The sequence below is a fragment of the Thamnophis elegans genome, chromosome 3 (genome assembly GCF_009769535.1).
Source record: "Thamnophis elegans isolate rThaEle1 chromosome 3, rThaEle1.pri, whole genome shotgun sequence".
Classification (NCBI taxonomy): Eukaryota; Metazoa; Chordata; class Lepidosauria; order Squamata; family Colubridae; genus Thamnophis; species Thamnophis elegans.
Window position 1 is genome coordinate 51,636,169 of NC_045543.1, and position 6,000 is coordinate 51,642,168.

The following is a 6,000-nucleotide window of genomic DNA, read 5'->3' on the forward strand; positions in this document are numbered from 1 at the left end:
TGTTGTTCCTTTAGTTGCATCTTTCTGAATCAAGTATGTTTTTCCAGTTGTCAACCATTCATCAATTTGGCCATCATTTGTGTTACTGAATTATGCTGCAATTTATAATCAGTCTGCGCGATTTTTTTACAACAGTTGAGTATGTGTTGTTGTTGTTGTTGTTGTTGTTGTTGTTATTATTATTATTATTATTATTATATACTTTACTCATTAAACATGAAACTCAGTCAACTGAACATTCAAAAATGCATCATAAATACCATTGACTGGTGCTAATGGTTGATATAGGTTGCTGCCAGCGTCCTAGGTATCAACCAAGTACCTTCTTAAAATATAAGATGATTATTATTATTGTTGTTGTTGTTGTGCAAATTTATATGGCTGCCCAACTCACGCAAGATGACTCTGTGGCTTACAACATTAAAAATCCACAATCTAAAAATTCCTAGAGCCCCACCTGCCCCACCCCCTGAGCAGCAAAATAAACTGTCATACCAATCACTGGATCAGCTACATATTACCCTGTATTCCTCTAGTTGTTGACAGAACATGCGTTCAGGATCTTTCAGAAGAGTAATAAGTAGGGCAAATCTTATCACTGGAGCAATGATATTTGGGAGAGAGCCAGAGAAGGGCCTTTTTCTTGGTCTAATGAGATATAATTTCCCAATAGATGGTATGATATTCCTTGCCTTCCCACTCTGGTGGTTTGGAGAGATGTAATGGGGGAGGTGAGCCTTCAAAAAAAAACCTATGACATGACTGAATTATTCCTTTGGAAGTATTTGCCCCCAGTTTAAGAATCACTGAACTACAATGCCTCTCTGCTTAAACAGAATCTGAGCCAATAAGTCATCTACCTTCCTGGCAAGGAGAGATAAATGTGTTAGCTACACGCAGTCTCTTAATTATATTAATTTTGCACAGTTCACAAAGCATTCAATTTATAAACTAGTTCAGCTTTCTTAAAGGAATTATTACTTGCCTTATATTAAAGGTAAGCCATATAATAGCTAAACAGATGGTACTTGTTAAAGATAAATTCTGGCCACTAATTGTCAACAATAAAAAATAAAAAGGAGATGGTAGAATGGTAACCTGTTATATGGATAGTAAAATGCCTATTTTGTTCCAGTCTCCCTCCCTAAAAGGAATCTTGCTCAAATTGTCTAAAAAGAATTAATGCAGATGGAAGGAGTGACAATCCAAGATAATTAAAGAGCACCTGACCACCATAAAGAAATTTTAGAGCCATGGTAGCACAGTGGTTAGAATGCAGTATACTTCTGCTGACTGCCAATAGCAAGCAGTTTGGCAGGTCAAATCTCACCAGGCTCAAGGTTGACTCAACCTTCCATCCTTCCAAGGTCAGTAAAATGAGGACCCAGATTGTTAGGGGCAAGAGGCTGACCTTGGAAACCACTTAGAGAGGGCTGTAAAGCACTGTGGAGTGATATATAAATCTAAGTACTATTGCTATTTAGTGTCCAGGTCCAGATTATTTACATCCAAGGATCTTCAAGAAGTCTGTGCTTGCCATGTTAGAGATAAATCTATGAGATTTAAGAAATCTCATAGAGGTCAGTTGCAATATTAGAGGGTAAATATAATTTTATGTATTTTTAATAAGAGGAGGATAAGAGGAAAAAAGAGAGCTCAGGTTATTACAGAGAGATCAACTTGACCCTGATGCCAACAAAACTTTGGAACAAATTATAAACAAATCAGTTTATAAATATTTAGGAAATACGCATTTCTTGCCAGTAGCCAGAATGAGTTAGCAAGTCATGCCACACCAACATGTTCTCCTATTACAATAGAAAGACAAATTTAGTTATCTATTAAAATGTGGTCAGTACAGAGAGCTAGACTGCTACAGAAAATTTAAGTACCGAAAATTAAAACCACTACTAAATGTTATCACCAAATGTCTAGACTCAGTTCAAAATCTGTCATGAAATGCTAATACAGAAAATGCTGAAATGAGGATGGATTTTGCTACCATTAGATACATACAAAGTTGATTAAATAACTCTATCCAACAAGTGTGTATTAATGCTTCAGAGTCAAATGGAGGTTATGAATGACATACAACAGGACTCCTTCTATATCGTGTACTAAACAACATATGTATAGGCAGATAATGGTACAAAAATTGGAAGAACTGGAATGTAAAAATATCTGTTATTGATATCCCCAAATTATTATTATTATCATTAGATGAATTTGGGAGAGAAACTTCACTCAGATCAATTGAATTCATCAACTGTTTCTTTATCATCTTTCTGTAATTAAGAGGCCCACATTTGAAAAAAGATGCTAAAGCAATGCAAATATTGCTGTTTGAAATTTTCAGCATTCTGACCCTAAGTTAGCAAACTCAGACAGTTCCCTTGAAATGATGATCAGCAAGTAGAAACTCACATATTTGGGACATGTAACATGGTGGCTCAGTGAGTAAGACGCTCAGCTTGTCGATCAGAAGTTCGGCAGTTCAGGGGTTTGAATCCCTACTGTGTAATGGGGTGAATCCCCACTGTGTAATGGGGTGAGTTCCCATTACTTGTCCCAGCTTCTGCCAACCTAGCAGTTTGAAAGCACATAAAAATGCAAGAAGAAAAATAGGAATCATCTTTGATGGGAAGGCAACAGCATTCTGTACACCTTCGGCATTGAGTCCTGCCAAGCACATGACCACAGAGATGTCTTCAGACAACACTAGCTCTTTGGCTTAGAAACGGAGATGAGCACCGCCCCCTAAAGCCTGAAACAACTAGCACGCATTTGCGGGGAAACCTTTACCTTTACTTTGCTATTGATGCAGCAGGAAAGATTATTTTGATAGGCAAGGTAGAAGAGAAAGAGAAAAATAAGAAATATGTTTTTATGGACATAAAGAGGTCATAGAATGTGGTTGGAACTGATATAGGCTATTACCAATGTTAATAAACATTTATCCATTCAATCACCAAGATCTAATTTTTTACAAATAGTATTTTAAAAAATATTGAAATACTGAAAATACAAAAGAAAAGAGTCAACAATGAATAGTGATGTTTCAGTTAAAACACTAAAAATATAATACTGGTTAAACAAACTAATTAAAGAAGTAAGCAAGTTATTTACAATGTCTCAAGTCTGTAAAACAATTATGAAAAATCAAATGATTAATAGTATAAATCTCCGATACCAATAACATTTCAGATTTCATCAACTATCAAACTCTATGATTTGGGATCAAATTACAATTTTCAACTTTTAAGAACTAAATATAATTATCAGCTTTCAAAGCCAGAAACAAACATCCCAATTAAATAAATGCAGAAAGGAATATAATCCTAATCAGTTTCCTAAAAACTATAGATATTAAGATAAAAACCCAATGCTATAGTTGGAAATCATAGATTAAAGCTGTTATTCTATGAGGGTAATTACAAGTAAGCCAAAGACATTCTAGTTTCTCTCATGTCTCACATTAATTAATCTATCTGTATTCAACGTCTAATGGGAGTTAATAGGAAAATCCCTCTTTAGATATAAATTTATCATGATATAATATTAATTTTAATAGCATTAATCTTAGACAATTATTTCAGGGAAGTTTGGATTGTTGGATTATATCCATTGAAATTACATATATACATTTCAACTTATTTAATTCAACATGCTGTGGTAAACTTTGGAGAGGATGTCAAGCCGAGTATTTTATAAAATCCGTATATATTGGAAATCTTTATCCTTTGTAGAAATCTCAACTGTAGTAGATCTCAAAGGTAACAAATTAGACTTCTTGCGATTAATTATATAGCCAGGCTATAAACCATACTGCCATATAACTTCAACAAGCTTTGGTTATAATATTACATAATTATCAAGAACAGCCACAATATCATCAGCATGTAAGAACTGTATTTATTCAGTAAGAGAGTGCCAGCATGCCTTTAATATCTTAAGATTTAATATGTTAAATATTATTAAGCTTTTAATATTATTGAGCTTTTTGTGAATTTAAGTGTCAATATTTATCTTTTTAATTTTACATTGTTGTTTTTATCTTGTTGTAAGCTGCCTGCAGTCACTTGATGGTATCTTGATATCTTGAGATAAAGGCCACCATGTCTTTACTATGTTAAGATTGTCTAATAGAGAAAGTATTCAAGAACCAAACTGGAAATTAAAAGAGACCAGGGACTTCCTTGTCAAGTTCCATGATGTAATTTAAAATATTGAGAGACATATCTACTGGTAATTACTGTAGGAACAGGATGATTTGTAATCCAAAGTACAAATGGAAATTCATACCTTTTTAAAACATAGCTCATAAATTCATCCTAGATGAAATCAAACATCTTTTTATATCTAAATTAGAATTGCTGATTGTTGTTTATGTGCAGCAATGCCAATCAGCAGGGGAACATTGTCAGAGATTTTATAAATCTAAACACAGGTGGGTATATTATGGGTTGTATTACTTTGTGTAGTCTCTTAGCTGATGTTGCTGTTAATATCTTTGCTTTTGTGTTAACATTCTTAACATTCAAGCAAGCAAAGATGTGCTACAAGCTAATACATTTTGTAGGATGTTTCTCATGTTTCTTCTCTCTTAATTAATGTGAATGAACAAAATATAATCCCCTCACACACAACAAAGTACCAATAGGTCTATCAATATTCTACAGCATTCAGCAGGAAAGCCATCTAGTTTGGGGGTTTGTCTAATTTCATAGATTTCAAAGCCTCTGTAAAACTAATATCAATAGTTGTCCCAGAATATTTTTATGTTCTTGGGAAATCTCTTCCCTTTAATTGTGCCCCCCACACACTCTTTGCAGTTTAGTCACAGAAGTCTCTGTTTGATGTAAGAGAGTACAGTATTAACAAAACTATTAATTAATATTCTGTTTTGAAAAATAATTGCCCATTATTAGTCTGTATTTTGGAAACAAAATTCAATTACTGCTGTTGTTCAAAAATAGGCCAAAAATTTCCCAGTTTTCTTCCCAGGTTCTCAATATTTTTTATTAGTAACTTTTAAAGTATGTACAAATTTTCTGAATTTAAAAGCTAGAATATAAATTTTGCTTAAGGTAAAATTTTGATATGATTCATCTGTGGTGTTTATAGCATACAACAATAATAAACCTTAACTATCAGTTCTAGCTGCATAAACTTGGAGTCTCTACACCTCTGTCTCGGTACACCCATGTTACACCTATCCTCCGCGAGCTGCACTGGCTCCCTATTGGTCTCCGGACGCGCTACAAAGTCCTACATGGCATTGGACCTGGATATCTGAGAGACCGCCTCCTGCTACACACCTCCCAACGTCCGATAAGAACTCACAAGCTAGGCCTCCTTTGGGTGCCGTCGACCGGACAATGCCGGCTGGCGACCACTTGGGGGAGAGCCTTCTCTGTAGCTGCTCCGGCTCTGTGGAACGAGCGACCAGCAGAGATCAGGACCCTTCCCACTCTCGTGGCCTTCCAAAAAGCCACCAAGACCTGGCTGTTTCAACAGGCCTGGGGTTGCTGATTTTTAAATCAGGTTCAACCCACAGTTAAAGCCAAATGTATGTTGTGCGTTTTAAACTATGTATGTTCTCACCCCTGTGTGTAATTTTATTTTATTTTCGTATTTGTAAGCCGCCCGGAGTCCTCCAGGATTGGGCGGCATATAAACTCATTAAATTGCGAATTGCGAATTGTCTCTCTCTGTGCCCCCCCCTCCACTTTTCTGAAGCAAAGAAATGATCACCTAAATAGATTCCTTAAATGTACGCAGTCCAGAAGCACTTCTTATAAGTTGGGCAATTGATTAAAATAAATAAATAAATACAATGTGTGCCATACAATTATAATCTGGTTAAGCCCCAATTAATTTTAAAAAAGGAATGTATTTCCTTCTTAATAAGATTCAGCAATACAGTTTTAGTAAGAAGTAATGTATTCAGGTAGTATCTAGAGTTAACTGATTTATAAGTATTACTTTTTAAAATTACAG